At 35.0% G+C, this 12,651-nt stretch overlaps 1 protein-coding gene across 1 annotated transcript in view; it reads right to left on the minus strand.

Moving 5' to 3' along the window:
- The window catches only part of AVEN (apoptosis and caspase activation inhibitor), an 89,553-nt gene that overhangs the window by 39,991 nt on the left and 36,911 nt on the right, over positions 1-12,651 (minus strand). The gene's annotated exons all lie outside the window — the stretch shown is intronic.

Genomic DNA, 12,651 nt, shown 5'->3' on the forward strand with positions numbered 1-12,651 from the left:
ATTTACTTTCAACTTTCAATACATTTCTTCTTTATATTCCATTATATTTTCATAAAATACCACCCATTATAATCATATCCATTACTACCAATAAGTATCATCATTCATCATTATTCACTAGAGAAGCAGCCTTCACATCCCCGACAAGATTATAGTATTATAAAAGTATAAACTATAAAATTTACATGAAATATTATTTCAAAGTCACTATAAGTAACACAAAATTAAGATTTACCTGAGATTAATCTTCTATATTTGATTACTTCAATGTCATTTTTTGGAACACTGGGCTCACCAAAGAAAGTGCTTGCTTATTTCAAGAACATCAAATAAAGGACTTCCAAATGGCATATATAGTTTCCACTCTTTAACTGAGACATAATTTAACATTTTTGAATATATATCCTGTGGATTACCTCAAAATGCTCAATAAATTTTGAAATTGTGCTATCAGCATGGTCTGCATAGAAGATTACAGTGATTTGGGACACACAGAGAAGAAATAAAATGTCTAAATCAACTTGCTCAACATACTTTTATAATGAGCTTCATTACAATTACACAACTATTTTCTGATATACTAACAGAACCTTCATCATCTCTTTTACTTTCAGAAGTAGACCACCCGATGAAAAGAAACAATGTTTTATAATAGAGGGTCCATTTTGTACTCAGCCATCCACATTTGGACCAGTTTCAAAGCCAAGACTGTAAACCAAGGTGTTTCTACAGATAGCAGCATCTCTTTGGCTGTTGGAGGTAAATGTCATCTTTAATTCATTAAACAAACAGCACTTCTTTTCTCTGAGGCAGAAAATGCTGTCAGCCATAAAATTTTCAAGACATATTTAATACATTTAAGACATTTTTTGCAGGAGTTTTGACTGAGATAACAGGAAAGTGGATGATAAAAAAGGAAGTCTCTGAAGCATGAATATCTATCCATACACTCAATGAATGCTATTAAAAAAAAAAAAGAAAAAAAAGGGCACTGAACTGTCTCTTAACTGTCCCAACTAATACACAAAATAGTCTCAAATATTTCTAGAATCTCACTGATTGATGAAGTGCATGAAATTGCTCTCATTGCTCATTGTTCCTAAAGCTACTGAAAAGCAAGCAGCTGTTTTCCAGATCCCACTTGCTTCTAGAAGGTGATTTTTTACATATCCTGGACCAGTCAGGCTAAAAGAGCTAAAGCACACAGATAACAGTTAACTTCTGCATTCTAACATTTAATTATTTTTATGTCTCACTGTTAAACATGATACTGCAACACAGTTGCAAAATGTGGACTATATATAAATCTTTTTAAGAAAGGATGTTCTTTGATGTTTGATTTTTTATGCTTTCAAGCCTAATCAACAAGAAGGGAGACTTAATCCATGAAACAGAGAGCAGCTAACAAGCAAGCTCCAAATGAGTTAGAAACACAAATTACTTGTTGGTAGAATTGCCTTGTTAAGGAACAGAGCTGGACATGCTTCAGCAATCTCAGACCTAGCGGGAGGATAACAAGGCTTGGGAAGTAGGATGCCCACTGAAAGTGGACACAAAGAATGCAGAATTTAGAGACCACCTGGCAGAGCTCCCAAGGTAAGGAAGAAACCAATAAACCCAACCCAGCAACTGTGCTGAAATCAGCTCCAACTGCCTAAAAGGCAATTCCAGCAGGGGGAGATTGTGACCACTGGAACAAGAAACACACCAACTCAAAAAAAGAGAAAGCCTGAGCATGTGGAGCAATCAGCGTGGAAAATGAGAGAATCATTAACCAACATAAGATAGAATACTAATAAATAAGAGAACTATGCAACTTGTAGCCAATGAACACTAATTCCCTAGTTTGCTAAAATGTTCAAATAGTAAAAATTTTTGATAGTTGATTATTGGCTGGCTGCACATAGGCAACAAATATGATTTTTGCAGACAATAACCTTCCCACTCCCCACTTCCTGCAGGGGAAAGGGAAAAGATGGTCCTTGATGGCTACCCCCAAAAAATTAATTCAAATTGCAGAAGACAGGTGAGAGGGAAGATATGCTATTCCTCAAAAGGCAGGTCAAACAAATCTCCTAGCAAGCAAAGGAAAGAACAAGAAAGCTTCCTCTGCATACACAGCCTATTCCATCTGAGGGTAGATTTCATGGAACACTGCTCCATTCAAATATCCAGCAGGAAGCAAAGCCTGACTTTTCTGAAGATACTCAAAGTTTCTCGATGAACAAAACCACACCTTAACTTCCTGTTTCTTCCCATCACACAAGTGGTCATGTCTCTGTAAGAGATATTTTAACTGCATAGATGTGTTTTTTTGCAAGCATTGAACTTTTGCAAGCATTTTGCAAGCACTGAATTTTAATGTTGGTCTCTATTTTGAAGTAGCAATCAACAAGCCAGGCTTTCCCAAAAAGCAGTTCTCTGAAGTATACCAGAATCAAATGCAAAAGTTGTATGCATTAAGCACAACAGTGGGAATGGGCAATCCTGTTCACTGATGATACAGACATCTATCTGTATCTGCTCCTGCAGACATGCTGTCCTGCAGGTACCACAGCTGCAAGATAGGGCCTGAGGCTTCCTCTGTGCTTCTGCACAGCCCTGCTGCCTCTCACCCAGCTCTTGATGGCCAGGCCTCTCTGGTCTGCAAATCTTTCCTCTTCTACCCAAGCTCCCTTTCACATGGGCTGACAGAAGGGTACTGAGACAGGAGTCTTTTGCTGCCATTATGCAGAATGCCTGCAGTGTGGCAGGAGACCATGTCACAAATCACAGAAGCATGAGTCTTGTGCTCCCCTCTGAGACTTGACATCTGTGTGATTGGAAGAAAAGACAGAGATTCCTTAACAATAAGGCTGAGATAAGGCATAAAGCACAATATGCATAATCCATCCGACAAATATATTCATACATTGAGTCACTCAAAAAAGCAAATAATGAAAAAACGAAGTATATATTTTCATAATCCCCAGCTGAATGGAAATGGAAAATAATTGCATTAAAGTACTATTTAAATAACTAGATAATTATTAAAAGTTATTGGGCCTTTCCTACTGTACATTCCTAATCCAGATGGAGAAAGAAGCATTGGACACTAAGGTGTAAGGGTACACTTTTTGACCTGTAGTTTCAGTGACAAAACCAGAATTGCATACCCAAATAGGTGTTTGAAGATGTTATCTGCATTACCCCAGCACTACTCAGCAAGAGGCTAATTCTCTCCTAGGACATCTTTACTTGACAAACTTTTAAAAATGTAATTTAAGAAACTGTAACTGAGCATAATTAAAACACTCAGCATGCAAACAGATAAGTATTGCATTACATTTAGATTAGTTTATCCTGCAAATACAGCATCCTTGAAATTGTAAAAAAACCATGAGCTATCAAAATACAATCTTTCACAAAATTCTAAAATAATTTTAAAATGAAAGAGAGTTAAGTGGAATCTATCACAAATAATTATAACGTTGTTTTACTGAGGTTTTTTTCCCAGTTGCCAATGCTGCAGCAGTAAATCCTCAGGATGGGAAAAAGCCCTCAACCAAACACCAAAACAAAATAGAACATCCTCCTTCTGAGACACAATCCCAGTCCCTGCTCCACAAGTGGGCAGAGAGAAACTTCAGCTCCGAGGGTTCTTTAATTGAATAGTGAAGTGCTGAAGCAAAAGAATGAATCTCAACAAAGAATGCCCCTACATCTATAAAAACCAGCAAGATAATGTACTTATGATGGATGGAGAGACATTTGTAAGTTTCTCATCTTTCCTGATTTTTCGGCCTTCCAGTGTGCACTCAGTGGTACCTCAATCATTGATATTCCCCTTCCAAGCGAGAGCTGGATTCCTTTCTGCTTTAGACTTCTTTATCTATTGTTAGAAGTAGCTTTTAAGTAGCCTGCAACAGTGAATTCATTACTTCATTAATTCTTAGGTCTGGCAAAGGCTCCAGTAGATGCTTTTAAACTAGTCAAATGATAGGATTAAAATGCATAAACCATAAAAGGTTACTTAATAGACTGGACAGTAACAGAGAATTTGGAAAAGCAAACTAAATTCCAGTATCTTTAATATAATGAATTCATTACTTAATGGGCTAGATTTTAAACTGTACCACTGCAGTAGTCCTTAATTGTGTCCTAACTATTAGGCAAGTTCAAATTATATTTTTTGTGTACAAATTTTACTTGAAAATTGCCAAGCTTATAAAATGAGTCTTTAGAAAAACCTGCATACAATCTGAAACAAGAAAAAAGGACTTCCTGAATAACATATGTATGAAAGCAGAGATACAGCAGGAAGATTATTGAGGTTTTTCAACAAGATCTGGTTTTCTACCTCTTCTGCAAGACTTCAGAGATCATTCCTCTCTTACTGGGAAACTAGCAAGTCTTGTGTCTTTCATGGGATGGCTCTGCCCTTCTGCAGAATACAAACATCAAGTTTATTTGTCACATCACAAGACAGAGAATGAACCACACAACATCACTATGAAACCACCTGAATTACGGGCATGTGTTCTTCAGCCACATGACTATCTGCCGGGTGACATCTACACACATGGCTCACAAACAACATTAGTCAATCTAGGAGAAAAACCTACAGGAAACTAATAACCTTTCAGAGAAGTCTGAAACTTAAAATTTGAACCTTGGCACAACTGAAGGCTGACCAATAAAATTTCAGTGAAATTGATGTTTATCTATTAGGGGGAAAAGGACACAAAATTTTATATTAGTGAATGTCCAAAAAGCTTTTTCAATTTCAGTAGTTTTATAACCACATAATAATTTTTAAGGGAACTGTTTTCAAAGTTATATAAGACATGAAATAAGAAGAAAGGGGACCTATTGCTGATTGCTTTCTAGAAACAAGCTGTACCAAGGCATTTATAGATAATAGCTTATACAATTTGCAAACCATGGGCTTTAAAAAAAAGACAAAGCCTGATCTGTACTTCCATTTAAATCTTCCCTTCATAAATATATACTTCCCCTACCTAATATCTAATATACTGAAGATCAACATAGCATGTGTCTTGGAAAAAAGAAAAGCTTTTGCAACAACTTAGCCTAACAACCCAGACTATATTAATACTATTAGTTTTATATTGCTGTTCTGAGATGCAACTGACATCAAACCTTACCTTTTACCCCAAGTGTCACGGAAAAAGAAGGAGATCTTTCAGAGCATTTCTAGCAAAACCTTTTAACTAAGGTAAGTTCAACAGCTTCAGAGAACTGCCTTACAGATTTCAAAGTAAATGCAGACAGACTACAGTTTACCCAAAGCATGCAACACTAAAGGCTAGACTTCTCACAGCTATGAAGTCTGCAAAGGATGCAAAATTTTCCATTAATTCTTACTTATCCCAGAAAGGACAAAATATTTTACAATGAGAATCACAAGGCACAGAACCTAGAAAGCAACCAATCCTTCATGCTTAAATTTAAAATTAATCCTCCAGGTCTAAGAAACCTTAGAAAATCAAAGCTCCATGAACTCGGGGAATGGGGAACGGGGAGGAAGTAAAAAGAGAAACTAACAGAAGATAATAAAAATACAAATGCAGACTTCTGTAAAACCTAGAAAAAGAAATGCCATTTGCAAATACCATAATAATGTAGCACTTTCAAAATAATTTCTTTATGGAGCAGTTAAGTGGGTTTTCTTGCAACATTTATAGGGTTTTGGCTGTTAAGTCTTATACTCAGTTAAGGAAAAACTCTCAAAAGCAATTTTCTGAATATGATTTCAAAGCCATGCTATAGAAAACAGATAATAATTAAACCAATTCTGGCAGGGAAGTGGAAAATACATTAAGAAGTGAAGCAATAAAAGGGCAATGAAGTGTTTGAACATAGGATATCCAGGCTGAATATTTCACCTGTCTAGAATCAAAGAGGAAGTCTGTGCTGAAGGCATCAACGAGCTTCCAAAAAACTATTTCTATTTCTCAGTTGAGAAGCACCTACTATCTCTCTTCAGAATAAGATATACTTAAACAAATACTTTGTAACTAGGATGTTTAAATTAGATTTATTTTACTTTAAGAGCAAAAATCAAAGAAATTTACCTTTGAAATGAACAGCTGTGATTACTACAGACCATTCAAATCTAATTAGTATTTTTTTTAAAGTTAAACATTGTTGCTGAAGTTTTATAAACATCAACCAAGGTGATACAAATGTCTAAACAGCTGCCTTTATATTTTATTACAGTGAAATAGAACTGTAGATTAACTAAAGAAAATAAAAACATGCTTCAAATTTAAGTAATTTTATGTAAGTAAAGACTTCAAAGGAAACTAAAACCAAATTGGGATTAAAAAGAATATGAAAGTTTTGGGGCTTTTTAAAGTTTTTTATACTGTTATACTGTCTCCTACAGCAAAATCAGATAATTTTGTTTTAGGGGCAAGTGTCTTGCAATACATTTGGCAATAAATAGGCAGAAAAAAAGAGCAAACAAAAATCCCATGAATCCTCACAAGTATATAATTCATAATTATTCAGGGGAGCAAGTTTGTGCTGTGCCTTGTAAATTTGCCTGAAATAAATGTGTTTAAATAAAACTCCCAAAATCTATTTGGGTGAAATCTTGTCTATAAAAGATCCCCTTACCACAGGCTTAGTGAAATCACTCAAGGAGTTACAGAACTTCTTTAGCAAATTATGCAACTGCTTTGACACGTTTCCCAGGTTAAACAATTTCCAGACTTCAGAAAGTTATATTGCAGTTACGCACAATTCCCTGCTAAAACTGTGAAAGAGGAAGTGCATCTACAATGAATAACTGACTTTTTTCAATACTAGAAACAGACTCACCCTCTACTTCTTGCCTTTCAAAAATCATCCACCACTTAACATTGCTAGTCTTTAACTTAATTATAAAAGTATTGAAGATGTCCAACACTTATTTCTTAATGAGACATGAAACTCTGTTATTAAAAAGGTTTTAATTTTCCTGCTTCCCAGAAAAGCACCATGTTCACACTAACCTTTTAAGTAACAGGAACAGATGGGTCTAACTGGATACAGGCGTGATGGGGCATTGTGGTAGAGCAAAAGAACATGTTGATTCTCCTACCTCTGGCAGATGGGAACCAGTCAAAATTAATTTTAGACTAAAAATGTTTTGCTGCTTCTCAGTAAAAAAAAAGAAAAGAAAAAAAGCCACTTGGAACAATGTGCTTTTATACATACCATCAGAGCTCAGACAACAGCAAGTTTTAAAAAGTTGGTACTATACATTAAAACCAATTACATAGACTTACTGTATGCCATACTTAAGCCTGTGAATAAATTAAAAATTCCTGAAAACAGTAGCTTATAATGGAAGTGCTGACACAACTACAGCAATAAATGTGCTGCTATTATGAAGTTGTTATGGCAACTAGAAAGATCAAATTGAGAGAGAAAAGAAGAATATGCATAAGCAAAACTTAAAAATCTTTGATGTGGTCCCCCACAAACTCTTCCAAATTTTGTGGCCACAGTGTTATTGCTTCTCACCTTTACAAAAACCAAAACAAACAAACAAAAAACAACCCCAAAAAACCTGCAAAACTTGCCTTTAACACAGGTGAGGAGTAGGGCTGACAGAATAGTGTAAAATCCAAAACAAATCCAAAGTCATAATCCATTTTGCTTATGAACAGTCTAAAAATAGAGTCAATTGATAGATATCTGGCCAGCATCTGGTGAGCACATATTCATCACAAGTTAACAAACAACAATTATGCAAAACTGTTCAGTCTTCAAAACAGTTCCATAATTTGCTACCAGTCTGAATAGTTTAGTAACAGCAACCTGCTGTAATTTGGCTGAATCAGACAGCACATTCACAAATACTGATCCATTAATTAAAATGTGATTAAAAATATAATTGAAGCTCATATATTTGTGAAACAATTATTACTTACCCTTTCTAATACTGTGTTAAACAAAAGCAGAAATCTTTGGCTGGTTCTAATATTGAAATAATGGGGGAAAAGACATACCAAGGCAGTCAAATTTTAATACACAAAAATGCTCAAAGTATGATTTCTAAAACAAATTTATTAGAATCTGTGTCAGCACACCAGTTACCTTTCTCAAAAAAAAAAAAAATTTAATAGTTTAACAACAAGTGTCATTCTTGCAAAATTTCACTGAAAAAAATTTCCAAAAAAGTATTAGTAGCAACCAACAGCAATAGAAATAATGTTAAATTACCATTATTAGGAGTAGTGGTATACATTTTTATTACAGCATTCTATCCAAATTAATCTACTAGCAACACTTTGACTTGAAAAGTAGAAAACAAACTATGTCTTTTCAAAGAATTTCATATTGAAGCCACTTTGTCTCAAGTCTTGCTTTACTGCTGTAACTAAAATCTAGGAAACACAAAAGCCCTCAGATGTCTGACATGGTAAGAATTCTGCTAAGTACTTTTACTCACGCATTTCCTAGGTAACAAAAACACCTTTTCTTCTAAGCTATCTCATTCCATTTCTCTTTAGAGTTTGTTGATCTATATCATTTTCCAGACTACCGGAAATACCCATTTAATGAGAAGAGAATCAATTTTAAGAAATGCTTAAATATCTACTTTCACTGAGAACTAGCAGATATTGCTGTTAAATTCAAAATAATTTTAAGATTCAGGTTGACACGTTCTTAAGCCAAAAAATTCTTCTGTGTCAATTATCCAACTGATTTCAAAATTTTAAAACTTTAAAGACTGTTTTTTATTTTCAGACACAAAGTATTCTATATTAAACTTTGAAAAGTACAGTTTTGCAGATGAACTTCATTTAGCTGGAAGATAATGAAATATTCCATTGACAAAAGAGAATTATTTAATCTGCAATAATCAGTAATTATTAATATGAGATCACAACAAATGCACAACCCCCCACTCCCCCACTATAAAAAAGGGATAAAAGAAGGCAAAAGAGTATTTTGTTCACAAAGGCAAGAAATACTTCTAGGCAACAAAAGCAGAAATAATGATGACGTTTTCTTCAGAACATTAGTTCTTCGGCAATTTTAAAATTCTGATAAATACACTGCTTTTCTCTGAAAAGCAATCACTAGTTATCAACTTGCTTGAAGCAGGTAATCTTACAGCTCTCTAAAAGCTGAATGACAATATTCAGAAAAAGGGTAAAAATAGCATTTCCATGTGCATAGCTGTTTGTTAGATAAATGGTAAATACTTGATAAAATTCTCAGAGAGGAAAATGCTTAGACGTGTTCTCTAACACTATGTCTTCTTTTAATGGTTTTTCAAATTAATTTGCAACTAATTTACAACATTAGTGATTATCACACATTTTATAACTTGTAAAAATGGTTCATTGAGATAGAGCTTTACTGATCACTCAGTCTTATTAGAAAAATGTTTTATTCCAGTATATTTGACAAATTACTTTCATACAGTGGGGGTAATATTTGGCCTTTAGGACTTGAAGAATCCATAATTATTAATCGTGAATGGACCAACACAGACAATACATGGCTTAATACTGTTTGCAAAGCTACCAGCTTTGATACTGTAAATATTAAATATCACTGTGAGATTGCAATGAAATTTCAGTGAGCTTTCAAATCAAATGCTCACACACTTAAAATGCAAAATGTTTTTAAGAAAGCATTCTGCTCCCTTCTTATGTAACTTTTATAAAGCTCTCTTCTTAAAGCAGGTAAGTACATTATTAGCCCTAGATCAAATTTTTAGGTGCAGAGTTTCAACCTGTTGTTAACTAAAGCTACATAGTAGTTTTTTTGTGCATAAGGCCACTCAAAAAAATAGGAACTGAAAGAGAAGTCTGTCCAAGTACAAGACGCCTGTGATCCAAATGAAACGAAGTAGAGGATGTAGCCTGTGATTCCTGACTGCTGCCTCAGAGGTGTGAGAACTTCATATCAACTGATGTTATTTATGGACATGGAATCCCTCATCAGGCCACCCTGTGAGTCCAAGATAACCCAACTGTGCAAGTAAGTAGTCTCCTAGTGCAGCACTGACTGTCACACCCTAGATATCCAGTCACAAGATGGACTACCGGCCCTTTGGAGTGCTCAGTGGTGTGTGCTTGAAGCTTTTACTACTTCAGCCATACCAGCAACATTCTTCACCACACATATTATATATCCACTTTGGTCATGCAGCTTATATATAACTTATTCCTGTTTCACATTGACCAAACAGAAAAGATTTTCAGAACACCATGCTAAAAATACAATTCTTTGTGCTATATTCAAGGTTGAAAATTTTAACCACGTTCATCTTCAGTGTTTGAATTCTTAACACCAGTCACGTCTTATCCCAGACAAAAGTTGCACATCAAGAAGTCAGAACTATTGTCATCCCCTAAATTTTAACATGCTGTTTTATCAGAGTTATTCTCATTCTCATCTCCAGGTTTGAGACAGCAGAATACGTTTGGTATTAACACACACATAGCTCAGTTTACCTTGTCCTGAAGAGGGGAAAAAAGTGGGATATATCTATATCCATATATACACACACACACACATATATATATATGTATAAATTATTTTGTTCTTCAGAACTTCTTCAGGGGATAATCACAGAGTAGATATTTGAGTCATCTGTTTTGGGATTTGCAAAGGGGGAAGCAGACCAGGCTAGTGTTTGCCTCCCAAAAGATTATCAGAAAATACAAAGGTTGTGCCTTGTCAGATTCCAATTACTTGGGAGGTTTTCATAAGAACCAACACTTTTATGAAATATGATAATAAATTTAGGACACTTTCAGTTCAGCCTGGGCACCAACTCCAAGCATGGACTGTATATGTGAAGAGAGGAATCATGAGAGAGAAAGTGTTAATATTATTTCAGAAAGTATGCCTCATTCCACTTTCAGCATGGACTTTATATCATCTACCCATTGTATCCTTGGCAACTCGACTTGTTATCTAAAGAGACAAAATTGACAACTTAGATTTAAAGTTACAGCTATCATATATTTCTAGGCTTGGATTTGGTCTGGAGCTAGATAGAATGCAAGCTAGAGACCAAAAATATCCCAAAAGTTATTTGATGTGATATAAGGGCATAACAGTGCTCATGATTTTTGACTGGATAAACTAGAAAAAGCTCTATCCACATGCTCTCCATCATTCCATAACAAGGAAGATGAAGATAAGTTTTCCTCTTCAGGGATGAGAGAAGTTCCTCAGAGTAAACAAGTACAAACCAGCAGAAGCAGCCCTTTCTCCCACTGGGGGCGTGGGGTGGTGGGGTGGGGGGGGTTATATTTCACCCTGGTTTTAAAGGAGTCATCATCTTATCTCTTCTTCACCTTCAAGGTACAGAAAGCAAAAAAAGAAATAGATTGTAAACATTTTCTTGTCAATAAATTTAAAAAGAAAAGTTACACTAAAGAAGATTCTGAGAGAGTAAAAAAAACCTTCTATTTTGAGGAAAAGTTCTAAACATCGCATTATTTTCCCCACAATCATCATAAGTTGCCCTTAACAACATTGATACTACGAATGAAGATATAATCCATCATACTTTATATTTATGAAGGCTTATGCTACACTGAAGTGAGTTCTTCAAAGTATATTATTGCTTCCATATGAGCCTTGAGAGAGCATTTCCTCAACCTTAAATCACAGAATTTATATTTCTAAATTAATTAGAAATGGATTTGCGAGTGTCTATAATATGAAGTGTGTAATGAGTTTGAACATAATCTTCATACAGAGAATCCTTTGAAAAACATTTTTTTAAATGTTAAGGTTTCCTTTTGCAGAGGAAAAAAAAAAAGATATGTGTGGGTTTAATCTATAAATTAAGTTATAAATGAAAACCTACAAGACAACACCCAGGCTCCCCAGATGAAAGGCTACATGAAGCAAAACACAATCCATTATTTTTAAAAGAGATCTGTTAGAACATCTTTTTTATAAAAAGCAAGCTTTGAATAGACCTTAACCTGACTGGAGTTTTTAACCCTATGAATGACATCCACCCTGTCAAAACAGCTCTGGTCTGTTTTACCTGATCATATCCCAAAACAGCAGGTTTTTTCCTGGTTTGTTTCTTAATGACAAGCTGTTAAAACACAGAGAACCTATGAAACCTAGTATTATCCTCTGCTGCTTTTTTCTTCTAGTACACACTGCCGTCCATCAGAAGAAATAATTAATGGTTCTATTATGTACGAAAGTGTCATCCTGTCAGTTCAGCGACTGGTTTGAATAGCTCATATCTGCCACTCATTGATGCCATGCGTGCTCACTGTCCTGAGAGATGACAAAACACTACACCCTTTAGGATTTTTTTTCCCCTCTCTCTAAAGCAGCATTTCACATCTGTGTCTGACAGAAGCATGAGGAGCTGAGAGAGGCAGACCTTCATCATCCTTCACAGAATAATGTTGCATGGATTAAAAGTTAAGATCTGATGTCGACCAATCCTATATATTTCCTACAGAAATCTAAAATGTGGAGGCTACCAAAATGTGAGGGGAAATAACTTTTCAGTGTTGGAATAGCACCAGAAAACAGATGGAATTCACTGGATAGCAAATATTTAAATGATTTTTTAGATGGGTGCTGAATACTTGAGTTGACTGGTATCGGTGCATTTGCCTTTTTTTTGTTTTTTGGTTGGGAGGGAAAGATGCG

This window comes from Vidua macroura, chromosome 6, assembly GCF_024509145.1.
Source record: "Vidua macroura isolate BioBank_ID:100142 chromosome 6, ASM2450914v1, whole genome shotgun sequence".
Taxonomy (NCBI): Eukaryota; Metazoa; Chordata; class Aves; order Passeriformes; family Viduidae; genus Vidua; species Vidua macroura.